Source organism: Symphalangus syndactylus, chromosome 9, assembly GCF_028878055.3.
Source record: "Symphalangus syndactylus isolate Jambi chromosome 9, NHGRI_mSymSyn1-v2.1_pri, whole genome shotgun sequence".
Classification (NCBI taxonomy): Eukaryota; Metazoa; Chordata; class Mammalia; order Primates; family Hylobatidae; genus Symphalangus; species Symphalangus syndactylus.
The window spans coordinates 139381500-139406952 of NC_072431.2; the positions used below are offsets into that span (position 1 = coordinate 139381500).

The 25453-nt window shown below is 43.0% G+C and overlaps 1 long non-coding RNA gene across 4 annotated transcripts; it reads right to left on the reverse strand.

Moving 5' to 3' along the window:
- Nucleotides 1-315: 315 nt before the first annotated feature.
- On the reverse strand, nt 316-24732 carry LOC134731474 (uncharacterized). Of its 4 annotated transcripts, none has more exons than XR_010113784.1 (4): nt 24361-24732; nt 21757-21836; nt 17423-17697; nt 316-378 (listed from the first exon to the last, which is right to left on the reverse strand). It is a non-coding gene; the product is annotated as an uncharacterized lncRNA (long non-coding RNA). The 4 variants fall into 4 exon arrangements; XR_010113782.1 differs by lacking the exon at nt 316-378 and adding an exon at nt 11785-17048 and having other exon boundaries at nt 24366-24732; XR_010113781.1 differs by lacking the exon at nt 316-378 and adding an exon at nt 11785-17048.
- Between the last annotated feature and the right edge of the window lie 721 nt (nt 24733-25453).

Genomic DNA, 25453 nt, shown 5'->3' on the forward strand with positions numbered 1-25453 from the left:
TGATCCTGGGAGGTGGAGGTTGCAGTGAGCCGAGATCACCCCACTGCACTCCAGTCTAGGTGACAGAGCTAGACTCTATCTCAAAAAAAAAACAAATTACCCCAAAACTAGCAGCATGAGACTATAAATGTTTATCATTTCACATAGTTCCTAAGAACCATCCAGTGAGCTGCTTCACTGGATGGTTCCGGCCCACAGTCTCTGATAAGGTTGCAATCAGAATGTCACTGGGGCTTCTGTCATTTGAAACCTTGACCAGAGCTGGTGGATCCACTTCTAAGAAGGCTTCTTGGCTCTTCTAGGGAGGCTCAGCAACTCACATGGTTGTTGGCAAAAGGTTTGTCATCTGAACTGTCCCATGACATGGCAGCTGGTTTTCTCCAGAGCAAGTGGGGTTAGAGAGAAAGACAGAAAGAATGACCAAGATGGTAGCTGCAATGTCTTTTATAACTGAATCGCAGAAGTGACATACCATCACTTCTGCCATATTCTATGGTCACACAAACCAACCCTGGTACAATATGGGAAGGGACTGTACAAGGATGTGAATATTCAGAGACAGGGAGGCCGGCTACCAGGCCACAACTGTTTTTCTTTCCTTTTCTTTCTTTTTTTTTTTTTTTTTGAGATGGAGTTTCGCTCTCGTTGCCCAGGTTGGAGTGCAATGGCGCGATCTCAGCTCACCGCAACCTCTGCCTCCTGAGTTCAAGTGATTCTCCTGCTTCAGCCTCCCAAATAGCTGGGATTACAGATAAGGGTCACCACACCTGGCTAATTTTGTATTTTTAGTAGAGACGGGATTTCTCCATGTTGGTCACGCTGGTCTCAAACTCCCGACCTCAGGTGATCCACCCCCACGTCGGCTTCCCAAAATGCTGGGATTACAGGCATGAGCCACTGCACCTGGCCACCACAACTATTAATAAAAATAAGGTATTTTTTCTCAAAAGCATGTTTTGGTTATTAAATATATATTTCAAATATACATTTAAGTGCATATTTCAAAATATTTAATCCTAATTAAACTTTTCAAATAATAATAAATAATGATATTTACTTAGTACTTGCTATATGCCAATCACTATGTTAAGCATGTGATGTGAGACTGTCTCTCACAGACAGCCTCACAGTTGTCCAGGCAACCCTCAACAGCTCTAAAGGATGCATTTATTAGTTGCCTCATTTTACAGAAAGGAAACTTGAAGCACAGAGAGGTTTAAGTAACCTGCCCAAGGACACACATCTAGTAAGTAAATCAGCATATAAACCCAGAGCTATCCACATAAGTACCGACAGCATGGCTAAGCTATACTGATTCTCTCTAGTCAGTTTTGTGAAATAAATCTCTAACTATCAATGCTTTACAAGTTAAGTACTATCATTCTATTTAAGTAGTTAAGGATTTCCCTACAGTCACAGAGTAAATAAACTAAGACGTGAAACTGGAAGTTAGGTTTGTGGAGTTCTTTGTCACAATTATGATGACAATAATGACTCTGCCTTTTCTCCCACTACTCTCTTCTTCCCTCTCTCCTCTCCAGCCGCATTGCCTCCTGGCTGTTCCTGAAACACTCCAGGCATGTTCCTTGCATTAGTCTGTTTTCAGGCTGTTGATAAAGACATACCCGAGATTGGGTAATTTACAAAAGAAAGAGGTTCAATAGACTTACAGTTCCATGTAGCTGGGGAGGCCTCAAAATCATGGTGGAAGGCAAGGAGGAGCAAGTTACGTCTTACTTGGATGGCACCAGGCAAAGAGAGAGCTTGTGCAGGGAAACTCCCGTTTTTAAAACCATCAGATCTTGTGAGACTTATTCACTATCACAAGAACAGCGTAGGAAAGACCTACCCCCATGATTCAATTACCTCCCACTGGGTTCCTTCCACGAAATGTGGGAATTGTAGGAGTTACAATTCAAGATGAGATTTGGGTGGTGACACAGCCAAACCATATCACTCCTGCTTTAGGTGATTTGCGTTTGATGTTCCCCTTCTCTTGCCCCAAATCAGCATGCTCCTTCCTTCTCTCCTGTTCACAAATGTCACCTCCCCAGAGAGGCCCACTATTACCATGCTATTTAAAATTGCACTCCAGGCCGGTTGCGGTGGCTCACACCTGTAATTCCAGCACTTTGGGGGGTCGAGGAGAGTGGATCATGAGGTCAAGAGACTGACAGCATCCTGGTCAACATGGTGAAATCCCATCTCTCCTAAAAAATACAAAAATTAGCTGGGCGTGGTGACACATGCTTGTAGTCCCAGCTACTCAGGAGGCTGAGGCAGGAGAATTGCTTCAACCCAGGAGGCGGAGGTTGCAGTGAGCTTAGATTGCACCACTGCACACCAGCCTGGTGACAGAGCAAGACTCTGTCTCAAAAAAAAAAAAAAAAAAAAAAAAATGCACTCCAGGAGTAGGCACAGTGGTTTACATGTGTAATGTAATTCCAGCACTTTGGGAGGCCAAGGCAGGAGGATTACTTGAGCCCAAGAGCTCAAGACCAGCCTGGAAAACATGGCAAGACCACATGTCTACAAAAAGTTTAAAAATTAGATGGGGCATGGTAACACATGCCTGTGGTCCTAGCTGCTTGGGAGACTGAGGCAGGAGGATCCCTTGAACCCAAGAGTTTGAGGCTGCAGTGAGCCATGGTTGTACCACTGCACTCCAGCCTAGGCAACAGAATGAGACCCTGTCTCAAAAAAAAAAAAAAAAAAAAAGCCACTTTAGCCCTTCACATAGTCTCATCTTCTTTCTCTTCTTCTTTTCTCATAGCACTTATTGCCATCTGTATTCTAATTAATTTATTTATTATGTTTATATTTGTTTTCCTATGTCAGAATATAAGCTCCACAAGAGCAAGAATTTTGTTCTGTTTTGTTTACTCATAGTCCCTGGCACTTACCACACTGTCTGGTATATAATATGTGCTCCACAATAAATATGTGTTGAATGAGCAATAAAGTAAACATAGGGGGCTTAAAGTATTTTTGCCAATATCAGAGTTGCTCAGTTGAAACTTTAATTGTCAATTTATTTTCCAGTCATCTCTTTTTAAATTTGATAACAAAACTATCTAAAGATTTTGTCCAAATAGATCTTTCTGGAGATAATTTTTTAAATGAACATTTTATGTTTACTATGTTTGTCTCTTGTTGTTGTTATTATTATTACTAGTTTGAGACAAGGTCGCACTCTGTTCTCAGGCTGGAGTGCAGTAGCACAATCATGGCTCACTGCAGCTTCAACCTCCCGGGCTTAAGCGATTCTTCCAACTCAGCTCCCAACTAACTGGGACAACAGGTGTGCACCACCATGCCTGGCTTATTTTTTTTTTTTTTTAATTTTAGTAGGGATGAGGTCTCACTTTATTGCCCAGGATGGTCTTGAACTTCTGAGCTCAAGCAATCCTCCCACCTTGGCCTCCCAAAGTACTGGGATTATAGGTGTGAACCGCCGTGCCTTGCTGTCTATTTGTTTAACCAGTGGAGATGTATTAAAAATGTCTAGAAACAACTAAAACTCTAGAAGAAGAAGACGCCTTTAACTTAGAAGTCAGAAAAACCTGGTCAGGATTAAAGTATTTCCGCTGCCCAAGTAATAGCCTATTTCTCCATACAGTGACCCTATAAAACCTGAACAAATATTTATCTTTAACATCAAAAAAGTCTGTTAAGCAAATGACATTTCATAATGAATGAAATGAAAGTACTTCCTTCCTTTATTTATTCTGGATGATCTGTACTTAGTATGGTTTTGTTCCCCCAGACATAGAGGTATTGTTTAATACAAGGTCAGCGTTCAATCTAACTTTGCCAAGCTCTACCTAGAACTGGTAACTGTAATCTTGGTTATGTGAGAGTGCCAATTCACTAGTAAACAGTATTGCCAATAACAGTCTCATTGATACTATTATTTTTCTTCAAACCCCATGGAGCAGATAAAAAATAGTAATAATAGCTAAGCTTTATGAAATGCCTGCTAAGTGCTGGGCATCATACCTCTATTATCTCTAATACTTTCACTAACTCTACAGGATAGACACGGTAGTTGTGGAGCGCAGTGAAGTTAAGCAATCTGCTAAGATCGGGGCAGAGACTCAAACGAAGACTATCTCTGTCTGATTTTCAAATCTGGGCCAGTTTCTAGGTGCCACTCTCTGGCCCAAACTATCAGTCTAAGCAGAAGTCTTATCTGGTTATGTTTATTTAAGTTGCAGCAACCAAATACTGCATGACCTATACTTACACTAAAAGATTATTCATTGTTTATCTGAAATTCAAATTTGACTGGATGCTCTGCATTTTTGTTTGCTAAATGTGGCAACTGCATGTGAAGGGACCTTGGAGATTGTTGAGTTTAGTGGTTCTTGGTGGTTATTACTTAGCCAGGGGCACTTGGCAAAATGATCAGAAAGGCCTTTCCAAAATACACATGTAGGCTCTACCCCAAACTGCAGGAGGATTTCAGAGTGGAAGCAGGCCTATGAATTTTGAAAAAGTTTATTCATTCATAAAATATATGTGAATTTATTGAGTAGCTTCCTCACACCAAGTACTCTTCCAGGCCTTGGAAACACAGCAAGAAACAAAACAGAAATTCTACCTTTGGGGATTTTCCAGGTGATTCCAAAACTCCTCCCAGTTAAGAAACAATGGATCAAGCATCCTCATTTTACAGATGAAGGAAACTGAGGCCCAGCATGGTGCCATGATGACTCCAGATCACTGAGGTACTAGGTGAAGTCACCTAATTTCTATCCCAGTACTCTTTTTTAACTATCTCTCCACTGACCATAATTCTTGAACTTTCCCCATTATGCCCCTAATATTCCATTATCTCTAAAATTACAATATTTGGTTTGTAAAATACAGACCCAAAAGCTATGGTATTCTTAGAATAATAAACAACACTGCTTAAGATTATACATAACAGGCAGCAGTAAGAGTGAATCCTGACCCCAAATGAAAGTGGCAGTCATTACTGACACTTCACTCTTACAAGACAGTCACAGTTTACACTGTCTGTATGCAGCATTTTTGATTGACATTGACTGATTCACTCCCCCAGTAACCCTGGGAATGAGACAGGAAGGATGTTATCATAACTGCTCCTTTGCAGTTGAGGTAATTGAGATTAGTTGATGTGTTCGAGTTCAAACAACTCAGAAACAAGGTTCAAATCCAGATTTTGTCTCCAAGTTAGAATAAGATAATCTGAGGATGAATGAAAATTTTGGCTTGTTTCTTGTCTTCTTTTCCAGCATGAATGAGCAACAAAGTGTTGAACACAAAACTGGAAGAAACTTGCTGTTACTTGTTAGACTCTAATATCCCTGCTGGCTCCAAAGCCTTTCCTTCTCCAGAAGCTCCATCCTCCTCTCCTCTTGAGCCACACATTCCCACCACACTAGATATTGTGAGGCTAGACCATTGATTGCAGCAAAAACCTCAGCCTCAACAAAATGCATACTCATTACCCAAGAACCACACCCCAACATGCTCCCATATTTGTAGGGATTCATGGAGTAGATTAACCAGTTAATACTGAGTTCATGTGGAGTTAGTAGCCATGTTGACCATCTCCTCATAGAATGAATATGGACCAAAGAACAAGAAACCCAGAAATGAGAGCTTGGGAAGGTGGGGCCTATGTTGAACAGGGAAGGTGTTTACTTCTTGTCAAATTTTCACGTATCCCCAAGGCAGACCTACGCTTTTTTAGGGAGTGAAACACAAATTCCACAATAATTTTAAAGAGAAAATTGGAAAGGGCTGCTGAAGCTGTCTTAGACTCTTGTGGGTACCAGGCTGCCTTCTGCAGTAAGAGATCACTGACAGAGGATTTGGGAAGCCCAACTCTAACCCACCTCCATCATTTGAGTCTGTGCAGACATGCCTAGAATAATTTGCCCAGGTGCCACCATTAGGTACTCCAATCCACACTTCTTCATGCTGCTGTTTTTCTAGTTATCTACCACTCCCAATAGGGTAGCTTCTCAATTATCTCTAGCGCCCTGTTGATGACCCATTGATTTTAACAATGGCATTAGAACTTAGAACAAAGTTCTGTTGCCCCAGGAGCCAAGTCAATTCCAAGTAACTTGTACAGACTCTCTATACTAAACAAATATATTTGAGGTACTGATACCCAACCTGCGATGAGGTTATGACATCCCAATGAACCCACTGTAAATGGAAAACATTGTGAGTTGAAAATGCACTTACATCTAACCTACCAAACATCATAGCTTAGCCTAGCCTACCTTAAATATGCTCAGAACATTTATTTACCTTAGCCTACAGTTGGGAAGAATCATCATCACAAACCTATTTTATAATAAAGTTTTGAATTTCTCATGTAATTTATTGAATTCTGTACTGAAAGTGAAAAACAGAATGGTTATGGGGTACTTGCAGTATGGTTTCTGCTGAACACGTATGGCTTTCACACCATCATAAATTTGAAAAACCATAAGCCAAACCATTGTGAGTTGGGAACTATCTGTGTTTGCAGCAGCAGTCTTCTAAGCTGTTCTCTGTGCCTACAGCTCCCCTCCTCAACCATCTTGTATATATCCACTGGCTGAATTTCCTAAAAGACCACTCACCATATCTTTCTTCTACATAAAAATAAAAGCCATCCATGGCACTGCCTTAAAAAAAAAAAAACAATGTTTATTCACCTGATAATCCCCATTCAAATACATCTCTTAGGTAAGGATCACGTGAGAAAAGTGTGTGTGAGGCGGGGCGTGGTGGCTCACGCCTGTAAACCCAGCACTTTGGGAGGCTGAAGTGGGTGCATTGCCTGAGGCCAGGAGTTCCAGACCAGCTTGGCCAACATGATGAAACCCCATCTCTACTAAAAATATGAAAATTAGTCAGGCATGGTGGTGGGCTCCTGTAATTCCAGCTACTCAAGAGGCAAAGACAGGAGAATCGCTTGAACCCAGGAGGCAGAAGTTGCAGTGAGCCGAGATCGTACAATTGCACTCCAGCCTGGGTGATGAGAAACTCTGTCTCAAAAAAAAAAAAAAAAAAGGAAAGAAAAATGTGTGTGAAAATAACTTGCAGAGTATAGTATGTTGCATTTATATAGCATTTCAGAGCTTTTGAAGCATGTATCAATCTGTTCTCATGCTTCTATGAAGAAATACCTGAGACTAGGTAATTTACAAATGAAAGAGCTTTAATTGACTCAGTTCCACAGGGCTAGGGAGACCTCAGGAAACTTACAATCGTGATGGAAGGGGAAGCACACACATCCTTTTTCACGTGACAGCAGGAAGGAGAATAAGCACCAAATGAAGGGGGAAGCCCCTTAAAGAACCATCAGATCTCCTGAGAACTCACTCACTATCATGAGAACAGCATGAGGGAAACTGCCCCAATGATTCAATTATCTCCACCTGGTCCCACCCTTGACACATGGGGATTATTACAATTCAAGGTGAGATTTGGGTGGGGACACAGAGCTAAACCTATCAAAGCATTTTGCATGTCTTATTTGATTTCAAGAACTCGAAGACAGATTTATGTTACTTTTTGTATATGTACATTTTGTTTCAATAAAGTGGGCTGTTAACTTCCAGGTCTTACTTTTTTGTCGGTTGGCTGATATAAAATGTAAAATTTCATATTAAATTACATTAAATATCATTACCATATCATATTAAATATCAATAAAGCAGAACAGTCATCTAGTTTTTTAGTGCAAGAAGACATAAAAATTAGACTTTTGCCAGGATTAAAATTCATTTTTACTGTGTTTAGAAGAGCAGAACAAAGTTGTAAGAAGCACAGAAGTTTATGACTACTTGAAATCAGATAAAAATTGTTTATATAATAGAAAAGTCTTAGAATATGGAAAATAATTGAGGTTTTTGCTAGCTTTTTTTTTTTATAATGACAGAAATATAAGTTCAGAAAAAGGTAGTATCTCTAGTTGAAAGACCACTGGAACACTGATTAAAAGCTTATGTTAAATTAATTTTTATTTATAAAAGGCAGTACAGGGCACGGATTAAGAGTGTGGCCTCTGCAGCCAGTGTGCCTGCATCCAAATCCTGCCTCTGCTATTCACAGGCTATATGACCTTGGAGAAGTTATGTGACCTCTGTAGACTTCAGTGTCCTAACCTGTAAAATGAGAATAATAATAATACCTACCCCATAAGGCAGTTGTAAAGATTAAATGAGTTAATATTTGCATAGTACATACTCAGCATAGGTCGGACACATAGTAAACATTTTGTAAGAGGTAATGGTGATGATGACGATGATGATGATTACTTCAAGAGGAAAGACAGGATCAAATTCAGGGTTACAAATTCAAATTCAGTTTACGAAATCAAATTCAGAGTTACAAGGACTTCTCCAGGTTCTCCTGTGTATCCTGGTTAAGCAATTTACTTTTGCAGAGCTGACTCCTCATTTGTAAAATGGCATCTATGATCATATGTAAAATAATCCTTTGATTACAACAGATCTGGAGATTTGCCTTCCTGTCTGATATTCAATTAATAAAGTTTCCAATTCTAATCTTTAGAATCTGGTCAATAACTTTTGGATTTAGGTGAGATTCACCCCATTGCAAGAGATGGAAAACACAAGTCAAACTGGCTGAAGACAATGGGAAACTTCTCAGCTCATGTAACTGAAAGAGTCTAGGGGAAGCTCTGACTTCAGGTTCAGCTTGATCAGAGCCTCAACCAGGGACCTCCAGACCACCTTCTCTACATCTCTTTTTTTTTTTTTTTTTGAGACAAGCCTCGCTCTGTCACCCAGGCTGGAGTATAGTGGCACAATCTTGGCTCTCACTGCAACCTCTGCCTCCCAGGTTCAAGCAATTCTCCTGCCTCAGCCTCCTGAGTAGCTGGGATTACAGGCATGTGCCACCACATCCAGCTAATTCATATTTTTAGTAGAGATGAGGTTTCACCATGTTGGCCGGGCTGATCTCCAACTCCTGACCTGAAGTGATCTGCCCACCTCAGCCTCTCAAAGTGCTAGGATTACAGGCGTGAACCACCGTGCCCAGCCTATCTCTTTACTAAGTAGTTTTTGCTTTATTCTCAGGTTCTATGTAGCTTCAGGCTCTTGTAAACATTATTGCAAACAGACCCAGACAAAAGGAACATGTGAATTTCCCTCAATAACTCTGCTAAAGTTTCCTTGTACCTACAAATGGTACAAGAGATCTTTTTGTGATTACAGAAATATTCAAAAACCAAATTTTTGTGGTTACTTTGAAAATTTACTAAAAATCATTGAACTGTCTACTTTAAATGGATGAATTTTATGGTATGCAAATTATACCTCAACAAAGCCCTAAGAAACAGTTTCCTTGTATCACTCAGGCTCTGAGGGGTTCACATGCCCATTTCTCAATGGGTCACTATCTATCACTGGGTCAGAGGAATGTGATGCTGTGATTGGCCAGGCCTGAATATCACACTCACTCCCTGAAGACAGGGATAAAGTCAGTTTCATCCAAAGCACAGTGACTGAGAGTGAGGGTGGAGGGTGGTTCCCCAGTTGAAAATCAGGTGAATGAATGCTGTTTCTTAAAGCCCAAGAACCAAAGTTGGTCTAGGACTAGTCCAGGCTTCCAGGGCCTCTCTGAACACAAATCTGGGCCTGGATAGGCCAAACCATTGACACATTTATGCCTTATGAGACCTAACTTTTTTTTTTTTTTTTTTTTTTTTTGCATTCTCCATGGCAGATGTCAAAGCAAAGCAAAATGTAGTGAAGGTGGGGTGAATCCCATGCTGGATTCTTATTCTTGGAAACACTGAGAGTAACTATCCCCAGATAAATCCAGAAAGTCCTTCTCTCTGCCTGGGTGCTGCTCAGTGCTCACTGGGGCCATTACAGGCCACAGATCTGGGAGGTGTACTGTGTTACCTCTCCGTACCCCATTCAGCAAGCCATCAGACCTGTGATCCTTGAGAACAGACAAGGAACAAATTCTCTACCTTTTTTTTTTTTTTTTGGTCACTTTATATCTTTTATCTCACCTCTCCTTATCTCTCTCAAACTTGTTTGTCAGTGCTTTTGACTGTGGCTTCAAAGGAGAGATGAGGTAATGTATCAGAATGAACCATGTCATTTAAATGATTTTCCAGGGCAAGATGAGAAACAATGATGCTTACAGTGCTTGAGGCTCTTTTTACTTTGTTGAAGAATGGCAAAATCACAACAAAAGCAGACACATCTGGAGTGCTTCCCAGAGCAGACGCAGTGCACTGAGCACTCTACATCTCTTGTTCTTTTAATCTTCACAACATCCCTGTGGAGTGGATAATTTTTTCCACATTTTACATGTGAGCAATGGTTCAGAGAACTTAGTTAAGGCCACACAGCTAGCCTGAAACAGAGATGGGCCCTCTGTAGGGTGGGAACTTTTAAACAAATAACTGCCTGTCTGCCTTTAACAAATCTGGCTGTCATCTGCAAGCTCCTTCATAGTCACAGACATGTCCTTGAAACCCCCTGGCTTCCAATGGAAGGGGAAGTAGCTGCCCTCAGCTCACAAGTGCAGAAGCAGGGAGGAGCCAATGACCTGAATCTGTAAAGCTGAAGGTGTGACTACTCGTGGTGCAAACTGGCACCCTACCTGCTGCATGTGGGCACAGATGGATTTGTTTGGCCAGCACTTTGTTGGTAGTAATTATTATTTTTAATGAACTTTAAGGCCTTTTATGGGGTATCTTCTCTTCAAATCACACCTGCTGTCTCTGTCTCCCTTTTTTTAAATAGCCCTGATAGCTTATCCCAGTTACTTCACATCTGTATGTCAGCTGCCTAGCTCTGAAAGGCCTTTGCATTTACATCTCTGAAAGAGCTAGCAGGTTGCCAAGAGTGCCTGTCCAGCCCTCTCCTCTACCCTGAGGTGTCAGAAAGTCTGAGTAGAAAGCCAGGAGAATACATTTTCTCATGTAACCAATGAGTGTTTGCCTAAGAGACTATAAGCTTCCATTTCATTACGGATCAATGAGGCTTTTAGGGATGGCACCAGGAGCCTTACCATTTTTGCATTCCATTGTTTCCATCTAACTTAACCCTTGCATCAGTGCTATAAGGTACACAGTTCTGTAGTTCCCATTTTATAGATGAGAAAAGTAAGACTCAAAGGTGTGTCATAGCTGGCCTATGATAACAGAAATCAGACCCCAAGCCCTCACTCTTAGCCACTATTCGCTGCCTATGTTCTCTACGCATTAGGATCATCTGGGAAGCTCCTGTAGCATTCCAATGTTTGATTCAAACCAAAACCAATTAAATCTAAATCTCTGGGGATTGAAGCTAAGGCATCAGTGCTTTTTTATTAGTGCCCCCAGATGATTCAAATGTGGTGAGAATGTTGCATTATCATACTCCCCTCCAATCCACAGGGGATATGTTCCAAGACCCCAGTGGATGCCCAAAACCATGGATTGTACTGAGCCCTCTATATACTATGTTTTTTTTCCTATACATACATACCTATGATAAAGTTTCATTTATAAACTTGGTACAATAAAGGATAACAACTAATAATATAATAAAACAATATGCTGACCTCATTACTCTTTGGGCCATTATTAAATAAAATAAGGGTTACTTGGACGCGAGCACTGTGATGCTGCGACAGTTGACCTGATAACCAACAGATCTACTAAGTGATTAACAGGCAGCGAGCTTCTATAGTGTGAATACTCTGGACAAAAAGATGATTCACACCCCGGCAGGCAGAGCAGGATGGCTAAGATTTCATCATACTACTCAGAACACGGACAACTTGAAATTTATGAATTGTTTATTTCTGGAATTTTCTGTTTCATGTATTTGGACCTTCGATAAGGGGGGACTACTGTGTCTGAAGAGTCAGTGAAACAAATTCACACATCAAATTGGTGTGTTGTTTGGGAGATGGCAGCTGCTTACATCCAATGATAGGCCAGCAGGTGACTGTGTGACGTTGAGTGTACATTTACACATCCATATGAATGGTACAAGCACATGCAGTGATAACCGTCAACCACATGTGATTGTAGTCAGTTTTTGGAGACAGAAGACTTGGGTTTGAATCCATGCCCCTGTTAGTTGTATGACTTTGCATGTGCTATTTAACCCCTCTGAGCCTCAGTTTACCCATCTCGAGAAAGGGGAAAATAACGTGCCCCATTTTGGAGGTTCAGTTGGCGACGCAGGGCATGCATGCACTGGGCTCAGCACAGATTCTGGCACGTTGTAAGCAATCAATTGTTGCTAGCTATTTATTGATGGCACTTAGTACCCTAACAAAGGTGTACACCACATAATAAAGACAAATCCGAATTCCGAAAATAGTTTGTGCCCCCGCACTTCTGATCATCAAGTGCTTAGGATTACCCTCGTCACTTGAAAATTCAATTAATTTGCTTGGGTGATTTAGCATCAAGGGTGATTGTCCAAGAGGTAGCCCAATGACTGTGTTGACAAGTCTGCAAACAGGCAGTGGGGCTGGGATACGGACCAGATGAATACATGGGGAATGCTAAGGGCTCTGACTGCAGGTGGTAGGGCCAAGCTGTGGGAACTGCGACCCTAAGAAAGCTTTTAGTTCATAAGAAGGGAGAGGTCCAGAGGCTGAGGAGGAGGCTCAGGACAGAATAGGTGGCGGGAAGCCAATTTTGGGATCTGAGGAAGAAGTTGAGAGGTTCAGAAGGATCCAAGCATGACCCTCCTCCTCGCCCCTGGGCTTCTTGTTTGTCCTATGACTACCTAACAACTCTATCCTCCTCTACACTCTCCATTTAGCTGAACGTTCATCCTTTTTTTTTTTTTTTTTTTTAGAGACAGGGTCTTGCTTTGTCAACCAGGCTGGAGGGCAGTGGTGTGATCATAGCTCACTCACTGCAGCCTTAACCTCCTGGGCTCAAACGATGCTCCCGAGTAGGGATCGAGGTGTGAGCCACTATGTCAGACCTATTTGTTCTTTTAAGCCCCACTCAAGCCTTGCCTATTCTGTGGCTCTTTCTGAACCCATCTAGATCGAAGTTAGAAATGCTTCCTCTGAGCCGCCATACGCTTTTTGCCCGCCATTGATGGCTGCCGTTGTATGGACATACCTTATTTTAAAGTATTTTTGAGTTTTCTGAGGATGGAGACCACATTCTCTACTTCTATTCAACTCCACTTTCTCCTACCACAGAGGTTAATGTGTTTGGCTCTTATTAGATAAAAGTGCATTATTTTTATACACATCACAGAACTCAGCACGCAAAGAAGGCTTAAGGATCTGCCAGTCCAGGAGCGGCAAATATCCTCTTGATTCATAGGCCAAATCCTTCCAAAGTGGTCTATTTGGCCAGACCAGTCTATTTTTGTTTTTGGAGTTTGTTTGTTTTGTTTTTAAATACAGACAGTCTCTAATTTACAATAGTTTGACTTATAATTACTCAACTTTATGATAGCGTGAAAGCCATACACATTCAGCAGAAACTGAATATATCAGTACCATATAATCATTGTTTTCCACTTCCAGTCCAGTATTCAATAAATTACATGAGATATTCTACACTTTATTATAAAATAGGCATTGTGTTAGATGATGTAGCCCAATTGAAGTCTAATGTAAGTGTTCTGAGCATGCGTAAGGTAGGCTAGGCTAGGCTGTGATGTTTGGTAGGTTAGGTATATTAAATGCGTTTTTTACTTAGATGGGTTTATTGGAACACAGTAGCCCCATGGTAAGCCAAGAAGCATCTGTACCAAATTTGAATGTCTTTAGGTAGGCTGTGCCTCCCCAGTCCTCTGCAGTTTGGTCCACTTTCTAATGCCTTACCATTTTACACAATTTATCTGCCCAACCCCTTAAGGAATTTGAGTGTGATCCCTAATTTGTAGATCTTCAGCTTTCCAAAAGTGTAGATCTTCCCCACAACATCTCTAATACATGGCTCCCCTGCCTATGCTTTCAGAGGCAGGGAGCTTATGAGGAAGTATGTTCCACTGGTGGAAAGCTGACTAAAATAATTCTTTCTGGATGAAAATCGTAACTTAGAGTCATCTACTGAAATTAACCTGCTACATACTAACTACATTAAACCCTTTTGGTAATTTACTTTTTACTGCTAAATGCTTTCCCCATTCTTAAGTATTCCCTCACAGGATGACATAAGCCTTTTTAGACATACTTTCTCATCTGTTATTTAGGCAGAGGACATGGAATTTAGAACCACATTTGACTTTGTTCTTCAACTATGGTCATCTGAAAACGACCTTTTTGGTAAACATTCCCCTTCATTCATATAGAATAAGGGCTGCACGTGTCCACCTAGCCTTTTGTACTCACATGTGAGATTTTCAGATATCCTGGAATAATCTTACACATCTGTCTAGCTCATCAGATTATGGGTGATTTGAGAGTCTGGCATGAACCAGCATCCCAGAAGGTTACAATTTGGGTATATGATAGACCTAAGTAGATCTTATCTCATGTTTCCCCATTAAGCCTAGACATTTTCACAGCTTTATGCTGTACAGCAGTTAGCTTGTGCCTGAATGCACAGGAATGCAACTCCGGCAATTATTTACCAGATGGAACGTGTTTTTTGTGTTTCTGTTTTAAGGGAACTCCATTAAAGTTTTTGATTCTAGTTTTGATGCAGTGGATTGTAAACCTGTTATAACCTGCTGAGGCGGGAAAAAACCCACATTTTTCTGTTTTCAGGAAAAATCATTTCCATATGAAAGGCCATCTGGAGAACTGGGTGTATAATAAATCACGGTTCGCACCAATTATACTTCCTAGGGGGCCCAGTTATTTTCTTGCAAGTAGAGACAGGAGAATATTGGCTTCTGAAAACAATATTGCCATGAACTTCCTTGTGGGTGAGCCAAGGGTCAGGAAGATGCCAGGTGGGCATTCTGAGACGACAGAAGCTGCCCTAGTGTGGGGAATGGAACCCCATTTGCATGTTTCTCTTCTCCTTCAGGTGCAGTCCTCACAAAAATCAAATATATTCTTATCCTATGTGACTATTCTTAAATACTTTTGAAAAGTTTTGTCCCTTGCAATTTGTATGGATCCACCAATCTAAATCAAGATGCTGGTTTTCAAGTCAATGCCATTTAGCAGCTGAATCACCTGCAGTGAGTCATCTAACTGCCTTAGCCCCTCCTTCCCCATTTGGAAAATGTGGCTAATGAAAATGACCTAACATGGCTAAATGCCTGATACATTTATGTGGAGATATCTGTAGGAAAAAATGAGCAGTGAAGAACTCTGGTGACTTCAAGCCCCTGTCCCCTGCATTTAGGCCCCCAGGGCTGCCTGGTTCTTGTAGGTCAAGGAGCAACTCCAGCGTTCTTCCATTAAATCCCCATTTTCTTTAGTTGAGTTGGAATTGGCTTTATGTTACTTGCAATTACAAGAGTTTTGACTAATAGCTTATGCATCTATAAACATTGGTAACCAGGAAGAACACACAGCAGCATGGAAAAGGAATTTTGATGAATTTTACAGAGCATGATATAAAATTGTGACTGATATGTATTGCAGTTATTTGCAATAATCATGCCTATGCAAGACAAGTGAAAGAGAAATATTTTAAAAATCTATGGGCAGCTGTAATCCCAGTTACTCAGGAGGCTGAGGCATGAGAATTGCTTGAACCCAGGAGGCGGAGGTTGCAGTGAGCCAAGATTGCCCCACTGTGCCCCAGCCTGGACCACAAAGCGAAACTCCCAAAAAAAAAAAAAAAGAAGTAATGTAGGTTTAGCATGGTAGAGTTACGGATGAATTGTCTTCTTCATATAATGGGGTCAAAAACTTAGCTAACTACATTTGGTTGTGCAAAGTAAATGTGGCTTCACTTGTTTTCTACAACTGTTTTCACTGTTTTCTTACTCATTGGTTCCACATCCACATTCATCACTAACTGTATTTTAGACTCTTTGGATATGAAAGAAGTTTTGGTGTAAAGAGTTTGGTTTTGTTTTTAAAGGCAAGTGGCTATTGTTGTCTGCCCTCCTTTCTAGATGGTTTCTTGGTATATTGGGGTGGCAGTGTTGTGAGAAAGTGAGCTTTAGGTGTGAGCAGGAGAAAGTGGGCTTTAGATTTGTATACACTGGTCGTTATGCTATGATTAGATTTGGTATTGACATTTTTTAGCAATGTCTCTGGATACCTGGTTGACTTGTATTACTGACATCTGTGCATGGGGAAACCGGCTTTTTCAAGGAGGCACAAAGGCACTCATGCAGACCCTATGTCTCATAACCATGCTGTGTTTTCATTTTTAGTTGTCAAATGATCCCTTATTGAAATTTTTTCCTTCATAGTTCATAGCTAGCTGGATATTTACTTGCACCACTGTTGATCTGATGTCATCTATGATGTCAGGAGGCTGGCACCCATCAACATTGCAGCTTATAGAGTGGGCAGTCTCCAAGATCTCTTTACAGGTCCCAGAGAGTTCTGTGACTAAGGATTGGTGCTGCATCTGTCATGCATTCTTGACAGTGTCATGAAACATGGCATTTCCACTGTGCTTGATTATTTTGCTTCTCTCTGTCTCTGGTTCCTTGAGGGCTTTGATGCTCATGGCAGAGGCAGAAAGTGCCACCCCAGTCTGAGCCTGTCTGTTCTGAATGGTCAGTTTCATTGTAATCCTTTGACTCACTCTTCTGGTGACCTGTGGCCTTGGCAATGTCATTACCAACTTATTTTGGAGACAGGTCCAGAGCGTTGATCTTAAGAGATAGGGCAGACATGGTACCCAATTTTCCACCAGGGCACCTGGCAGGTATATGACTCATCTCATTGGGGTTGAACTTGGGCAGCATGGCAGAGGTGGCTAGATGAACCCAGATGTAGTATGACTGAAGAAAGGTGCACTTTGGCTTCCTCCAAGCCAAGAGGCCCATGCTGTTGGTTTTCCTTTCTGTGTTACATATTGGCATGGGCCATTTGGTGGGGGTCCCTTTTGCTGAGTTTTAAGTGAGGAGCAGAACACAGTCTTTTTCTTCTTTTGGGATTCCTTTCCTTCAATTTATCTGCTACTTGTGATATCAGCCCTGAATGGAGAAGCCAAGATACATAAAACTCACTTTTCCCCTCCAATCCCTATCTTTTCTTCCCCTGGCATTCCCTTGGTTTGGAAAGGAAAAACACCCCATCTTTTCTGTGCAGTAGGGACACCTCTTACATCAAAGGTCATTTCTCTCTACCAATAGCTTTAGAATTCAGGTTCATTGTTCTGACCCTTGGTATTTTAATGGAAGTGATAGGAATCTAGAAAATCCTTTTCTTTATCTCCAACCTCTGAATTTTAAAGACAGTTATTCTAGGAATTCAAATTTGGAAATCAAAAGCTAGATCTTTTTTTTTTTTTTTTCTATTTGCATTCCTGCTCTAACAATCTCAAATCTCCCCGAGTCATAAGAATTACCTTAGGCTGGCCAGGCGCGGTGGCTCACGCTTGTAATCCCAGCACTTTGGGAGGCCGAGCCGGGCGGATCACGAGGTCAGGAGATCAAGACCACAGTGAAACCCCGTCTCTACTAAAAACACAAAAAATTAGCCGGGCGTGGTGGCGGGCGCCTGTAGTCCCAGCTACTTGGAGAGCCTGAGGCAGGAGAATGGCGTGAACCCGGGAGGTGGAGCTTGCAGTGAGCCGAGATCGCGCCACTGCACTCCAGCCTGGGCGACAGGGCAAGACTCCGTCTAAAGGAAAAAAAAAAAAAGAATTACCTTAGGCTAACTAGGGGAAAAGTCATTTACAAAATATAAAAGAGAAATATACATTTAAAATATATTATCCTTATTACGTTCTTTCAGACTTTCCATAACGTCCTTTACTTTATCGCCTGTCACCCAAACTCCCTGTCAAGCCCTGCCCAAATTGCCAACTGGGGTAATGACAGTGACGATTGTTTATTGGCTACTTAGTATCAGAGAAATGTGCTTTTAAACATTACCATAACCTTGTAGATGTTCATATCCCCATTGAACAGATGAGAAGTGGGAGCTTAGGAAAGGAGACTTGTGCAAAGTAGCAGAGCTGATTTCGGGGAGACAAATAGTTTAGAAAACTCGTATGTGTCTTGTTTGCTTTTTCTCACTTTGGCTCAGAAGTCATTCATTCATTCAAATGCTGCAACTTTAAAACTTTAAAACACAGCTAGAAAAACATCCATTAAATAATATGGATGCTTAACACACTGCTCAATAAATGGCAACCAGTATTATTTATTTATATTCTACTGATAACCAGGAAGATAAATAACTTAGTGTGCAGAGAACAGAGTCCATCGTGGCCAAAATCTTGGTACAGTTTGATATTTCAACAGCTGGGCAGGAAAGAAGGTAAAGTGCTTTGGGAAGACAGGAGATCCTGCGTGAGATGGAAACAGGGGGTTTGGTTTCTCCTTTTCTTTTGGATGGGAATCCAGAACACCTGGGATTTTTGTTTTGTTTTTGTTTTTGTTTTGAGATGGAGTCTTTTGTTCCGTTGCCCAGGCTGGAGTGCAGTGGCGTGATCTCGGCCCACTGCAACATCTGCCTCCCGGGTTCAAGCAATTCTCCTGCCTCAGCCTCGCGAATAGCTGGGATTACAGGCATGCACCACCATGCTCAGCTAATGTTTGTATTTTTAGTAGAGACGGGGTTTCACTATGTTGGCCAGGCTGGTCTTGAACCCCTGACCTCAGGTGATCCGCCCGCCTCAGCCTCCTAAAGTGCTGGGATTACAGGCATGAGCCACCGCCGCGCCTGGCCTAACACCTGGGATCTTGTTCACGTTTGGCTAATACTGTGGAGTGGGCATTTAAGGACTTTGTAGTTTAGTTTTCGAACTTTTTTTTTTTTTTGAGACAGAGTTTTGCTCTTGTTGCCCAGGCTGGAGTGCTGAAGCAGGTGGATCACAGTGAGGCCAGGAGTTCAAGACTAGCCTGGTCAACGTGGTGAAACCTTGTCTCTGTTAAAAATACAAAAACTAGCCGGGTGTGGTGGCAGGCATCTGTAATCCCAGTTACTCGGGAGGCTGAGGTAGGAGAATGGCTTGAACCCAAGAGGCAGAGGTTGCAGTGAGCTGAGATGGCAACACTGCACTCCAGCCTGGGCAACAGAGGACTCTGTCTCAAAAATAAATAAATAAATAAATAAATAAATAAATAAATAAATAAATAAATAAATAATTTAATAAAGGTGCTAGACTCTTAATCTCTTTAGGTGGGAGGGCCTGGAAGAAAAATATCTAGCTATGTCAACAGAGATTCTTTACAGATGCAAATTTTCCCCTACAAAGGATGGCTTTGCAGGGCCATTTCAAAATATGCCAAAGACACATGTTATGGGATAAAATATTTTGATTTTCTTGTCATGTAATATTATGCCAGAGTCAGACTAAAAAGTAACAAAATATAGGGTTAAATAAAACCCATCTGATGAGAATTTTTGGTTTGTAGGGCATGACTCCCTAGACCCCTTAGATAGTAATTTGGAAGATAAGATCAGAGCTCAGTCCTCAAGCAGGAGTGAAAGTTTATTAAAAAGCTTTAGAGCAGGAAGAAAGGAAGTAGAGAACATTTGGAAGAGGGCCAAGTGGGCACCTTGAGAGATCAACTGCACAATTTGACCTTTGACTTGGGGTCTTATAGGTTGGCATACTTTCGGGGTCTTGGGTTACTTCTCCCAATTCTTCCCTTGGGGTGGGCTGTCCATATGTGCAGTGGCCTGCTAGCACTTCGGAGGGGAGCATGCACAGTGTATTTGCTGGAATGGTACAGATGCTTTCTTGAGGTATTCTTCCCTTACCAGTGTAACATTCCTACAGGAAGGTCATTTACCAATTAAACTCCTCCACTTTGCCTCTTAGTGCACGTGCTCCAGCCCACCCATTCCAATTCCTGAGATGTTATCGGGAAGCTGCTGATCATCACGTTCAGGTTTTTTCTATTTGGAGACTGCCTTTCCCTGGTGCTGGCTGCAACCAGCTATTATTTGAGAGAGACAGTGTAACAACCATCTGACCATCACCTGATGGTCACCTGACATTCCTGGTCAGGGTGCGGGGCCCTCTCCTGCACTGCACATGTCTGCCTATCTACTGTAACAAGGACACCATCAGATGATTGCTAAGGTTTCTCCCGGTGTGAGAAGTCCTGAGAAAACGGTATTCTCAGAGATACTGAAGGGTCCTCAGGGGAAGTCTAGATGGCCTAGACAGCTCGTGGCGCTCCATTGTCACCCTACCACCAATGTCTCCCTGCCTTTTGTCATCTTCTGATCTCCCCCTGCTCAACCCCATTTCAGGGGAGGAGGGAAGAAATGTAGAAAAGATAATGAGGGAAAGTGGCGATGGGTAGTGAGAGGATGATGAAGTGGTAGGTAATGGGAGAGTGGAGGGAAGACATAGAAACTACACACATATACTTTTTTAGAGAAAGGACACAGGGAAAAGACAGGGGGCATCAAAGAAAGAACATTTGCCTTCTTTTGTTCATCAGATAAAATAATCACTGACATTTATTGAGCCCTTGTCCTAAGCCTGGCACCTTATTCAGTTTTTCACATGCATCATTTCGTTTAGCCCTCATACATCTCATTTTATAGATAAGTGAGAAACATACTTACAAAATTAATCAATATGTCCAATATCACTAATTAGTAAGAGACAGGACAAGCATTGAACTTCAGCATCTTTGACCCCTGAGCTTGTACTTATAAATACTAGTCCATACGGCTTTCCTACCAGCATTTCCTCTGAGCCAGGGAATGTCATTGTTTTCCTTATGGCCAACAGCATTTAGACTCAATGTCATTGCTGACCTACAGTGATGAGTTCATCACCATAGGCAGACAGATAGGCAGGTACCTATCCATACACTCACTCACTCACTGATGACACTCAGGAAGGCTTGGTAAAGACAAGTAAAGCCAATGAATATTATAAATAGCATATTTCTTGTGAGGTGCCATCATGTAGGGAAAGCTTCTTAATTAACTCTGGCTGAGTCTAATGTTGAAATTAATTCTTGGCCGCCACGGTGGCTCATACCTATAATCCCAGAACTTTGGGAGGCCGAGGTAGGCACATCATGAGGTCAAGAGATCAAGACCATCCTGGTCAACATGGTGAAAACCTGTCTCTACTAAAAATACAAAAATTAGCTAGGTGTGGTGGCGCATGCCTGTAGTCCCAGCTACTCGGGAGGCTGAGGTAGGAGAATCACTTCAACCATGAAGGCAGAGGTGGCAGTGAGCCAAGATCATGCCACTGCACTCCGGTCTGGTGACAGAGAGAGATTCCGTCTCAAAAAAAAAAACAAAAAACAAAAAACAAAAAACAATTAATTCTTGTTCTTGCTGGGTGCAAGATAGTTCCTGAACACATGGCCAGATGATCACAGGTGACTGTGGTTTGTTGGGGGATAATATACACCAAAATAAGTGGTGAATACCCATAGCTAACCATAGCAAATTTTCTCAGTATTATACCTATCAAAAAACCCAAGTAAGCCTCATTGTAGGATACCTCCAGGTCACCCTCTAGGGATTATGGTTGATGATCACAGAGCTGTGATGTGATGATGTCCCATTAGGGGTCATTCACCTGGTTATCATTTCTCTGCCTGATACTTCAACCGTAAATTTGTGAGGAAATTTTGGAAAGACTGCATCAGCCCCCTATCCAATAGTCTCCAAGCTACGTGCACTTTCCCTGGATCTTTCTCTGTTTCAATGCAGGGATATTACATGGGTTTTGGAATCAGTCAGACTCACGTTCAAATTCTGTCTCTGCTGTTTATTGAGTGAGGAGCAGTGGTACGAATCCATTGTCCTTGAAACTGCTGTATTCTCTCCTGTAGAAAGGAATTACGGAAGGTGTTATGAGGACCAGGTGAGCTAGCACATGCACTACACCAGCACAGGGCCTGGAATATGGTAGGTGACCACTCACTGCAAACTCTTATTCTTCATGCTTCAGTTACCTACTGCTATATAAATACCAAACCAGGCCTTAGCGGCCCCCAGGACTATACCCATTTGTCATGAAGAGCTTTCGTGAGGTTTACTTCAATAACAACCATTTATTTGCTCATAGTTCTGTAATCTGGGCTGAGTTCTTCTACTGGTCTCACCTGGGGTAGTTCATGCTCTCATGCCAACCATCAGGAAGCTGAATTGGGGCCAGAAATCCAAGATAGCATCACTCATGCGTCAGGAAGCCTGGCTGGGATGCCTGGACCAGCTCGGATCAAGCCTCTGCTTGGTATAGTGCTCTGTTGTCACCACCTTAAAATTCTTAATAATTTTAAAAAAGGAACCCTGCATTTCATTTTACAGCAATCCCTGCAAATTGTGTAACCAGTCCTTGCAGCTGGATCTCTTTCTATACTAGCTCAGGGCTCCAAGGGAGTGAAAGCAAAAGCTGGCAGGCTCCTTAAGACCAAGGCTAGAACTGGTACAGTAGCACTTTGCCATATTCTATGGGCCAAAGTAATTCATAAGGCCATCCCTGATTCAAGAGGAGGAGCGGGAAAATCTTTATGGCCTTCACTTGACCTCCATTTCCTACTTTCAGCATTTTCAGCAACTGGGTCAGCAACTGGGTCCTGAGACAGCTCTTCTGGTGCTAAGAAGCAGATACCTCCCCAAGTGACCTCATAAAAAGAGGAATATATGGCAGAGGGTTGGAAATCTCTCAGAAATGAGGGACAACCCCACCTTAGGAAAGTGGAAAGAGTTAGAAACTCAGGGTCTGAGGCTATGCCTTGCTTCTCAGTGGTCATATCGACTTCCTCGGTCAGTCATGGCTTGAGGGGAGGTCAGGGAAACTGGTCACTCAGAAGAGACAACTGCCCCTTACAGAGACTGTGGGCAGGCCAGCTCTCTATAAGAGGCTATGAATAAAGTAGGGTATATCCCCTGATAGAAATGTTTTTTATTTATCAGCCATTTATGAAGCACCAATAATTATATGTAAGACAGTGTTTTGGCCTATGGGGATATCACTCTAGGAGAGCAGGGCTCCTTTTTATCAGTCACATAAGGGTATATCTCTTTAACTGAAGTTGAGGTTGGGGGCAGGGAAATAATCAGAGGTTTATTCTTACTGTCCTCGTGCTCGGGGAGTCAGCCCCAGTCCTTGGTGACTGGCTCACATATCCTCATGTGGCTAGCAACACCCACCTACCATGGCAGTACAGGAGAACGTTTAACTCATTGTAATCTCCAATGCCTCGGTTCAAACGGTTCTCTTGCCTCAGCCTCTGAAGTAGCTAGGACTACAAGTATGCACCTCCATGCCTGGCTAATTTCTTTTACAGAGATGGAGGTCTTGCTATGTTGCCTAGGCTAGTTTCAAACCCCTGGCCTCAATCAATCCTCCCACTTTGGCAACCCAGAACCCTGGGATTACAGGGCTGAACCACTGCACTTGGCAGAGAATGCATTCTTTTACAAAAATGCCAATTCACCTCACAGAAAAGTTGAGTGAAAAAGGATGATAAATTGTGACTTTATCTTATTTACTTTGGTCCTGCTGCAAGGAAGATGACAGACTGAGGCCCGCAGAAGGAGGGATTCCCACACGGACTTGGGAGTGTCATCACCGTCTCCCTGGGGCATGCAGAGGAGAGCGCTCACCATCTCTTGACCTCTCTCCTCAGCATGCTCCCCACTTCCTTACTCTACTTTCTCATGGTTTCCTTCCTTTGTGCCCTCAGTCTAGTGTCCTTACCCCTGTCCCGGAGACCCCATCTCTTTTCCCCAGTACATAGTGCCCCTCCTCGGTCCCTTCTGGCACATTCCACTCAGCTGGCGCTATCGCTTTCCTTGGCCCAGCTTTGCCAGCTCTGAAAAAGCAAGGGGTGAGGTGCAGTCCCTCAGATGGAAGAGATGATATAATTGATGATCAGATCCAGGGCAGGCTCCCAGCAGTAACAGCTGTGGCAAATTTCGACATAAGCTAGCTGAGAAACAAGCTAATAAAATGAGCTTATTTCCCAGTGACAACGCAATCTAGGGTTCTATGACCAGCCCCTTGCAAAACAATAACCCTGGCATTATGACAAGATTCACATTAACTGTGCAGGGCCCTGTCTTGACTACCCAGGTGACTAGCATCTACTTGGATAAGAATGTCCTGATCTTCAAATCTCTTCCCCGATAAAAAGACGGCTGCTGCTCTCAAGGAACTTCAGTCAAGGGGAGTGGGGGAAGACAGTCCCATACACAGACAAAAAACTAGGGGGTGAAAGGCCAATGAGTGGTGGGAAGGAAAGGGAAAGAAGCTTCCAGAAGTAAGCGCTGAACGGGAGATTAAACTTGGCTGGGCGCCACGGTGGAGCACAGGTGTAATGGAGGGTGGGGCCTCTTTCAAACCTCACTCGTGGCCATGTGCACGCGTGTCCGTTCCCACTGGAGTGGCGGTGCTTTCTTGAGGCGGGGGATGGGTTGCTTCCCTCCGGAGTCTTCGCTAGAACTCCCTCTTCCTCCTGCTTCCTTTCACCTATTCATTCCAAACATACATTGAGCTGCACGTTCTGGGTTCCCCACTGGAAGGGCCTCACGAAGGAGATTTTAGAACTATGCCCACTTGCCACGATTTTACTTTACTTGGTTCCCACTTCTTCTCCTTTCCCTGAGCTTCACAGTTTTGAGGAAAAAAAGCCCTCAGCCTGCCCGAGTCCCTCAGTGACGCCGCGCACCCCCTCACCGTGCTAACTTCCAAGCCCTCGCTGCTGAATAGGCGGGAACACCCTCGCACGCATGCGCAGTGACTCTCCCCGCCCCGCGGCCCCGCCCGCCAACCCCCACCCCCCGCCAACCCCCACCCCCCGCCCCACCAACCCCCGCCAACCCCCACCCCCCGCCCCACCACCCGCCAACACCCACCCCCCGCCCCACCACCCGCCAACCCCCACCCCCCGCCCCACCACCCGCCGCCCTTCCCCGCCGCCCCCGGCCGTGCTTGCTGTGTCTAGGCTCCATTTAAAGCGCTGCGTTTGCTGGGGAGCCCTTAATTCAATTCTCGGTGGATTAGGGCCATTGAGATTCTTAATCAACTGCTGGGTTCCACGCGATCCTCTGTAGAAACTTTTTGCTTAATATGCATCTAGAGACATTCACCGCCAGCCTGCAGAGTTGGAGCCGATGGAGTGGAGCCTGGGAGGCTGCAGGCAACCCCCAGGCTTCTAAACAGCAACGTCAGTTTAATTATTGCAGATCCGTCATAGCTGCCAAGTCCTCTCTTTCTTCGTTGTTGTTAACGGGGAAACTTGCCGCCCAGTGGCTTTGTTTCAAGTGGAAGTCCGCGTGCTTTGATACCCTCAGGGGGCACTTACAGGCTAGGTGGACACAGGTGGGCTGCGGGACTCCGTGTATTTACCTTCCAGAGGAATGCACTGCAAACAGGCTGCACACATGAGACAGGGAAGCCTGGCGAGGTTGGGTTTCCAGGCGCCACTGTATACCC